General features: G+C 29.4%; 1 protein-coding gene across 1 annotated transcript in view; it reads right to left on the bottom strand.

Annotated features, from left to right (window-relative positions):
* Positions 1–265, bottom strand: part of LOC119588956 (ribosome-binding protein 1-like) — a 2,774-nt gene that overhangs the window by 1,775 nt on the left and 734 nt on the right. The gene's annotated exons all lie outside the window — the stretch shown is intronic.

Here is a 265-nt window from a genome sequence, read left to right as displayed (position 1 = left end):
GGAATGCTGTGACTTTAATGTTGCAATAAATCCCATTTTATTAAGATATCGAAAGCCGGTTTTAACAACAACGTTGATGATTATGATATCAATTTAATGGTACTCTGCACATTTATATTCAGTTTCAAAATAAAATAATCTTAACCGAAGCGCTAATCACAATCCGTCTGTAATGTGTTGTATAATTTTACTGACAAACCATTAACTAAGGATTCAAAAAAAGATTATAGCAAATGCGTCTAAACGTTGTCGTAAATAAATTTAT

This window comes from Penaeus monodon, chromosome 24 (genome assembly GCF_015228065.2).
Source record: "Penaeus monodon isolate SGIC_2016 chromosome 24, NSTDA_Pmon_1, whole genome shotgun sequence".
Classification (NCBI taxonomy): domain Eukaryota; kingdom Metazoa; phylum Arthropoda; class Malacostraca; order Decapoda; family Penaeidae; genus Penaeus; species Penaeus monodon.
Note: the sequence above shows the minus strand (reverse complement) of the source record. Positions and strands in the feature narration are given on the sequence as shown.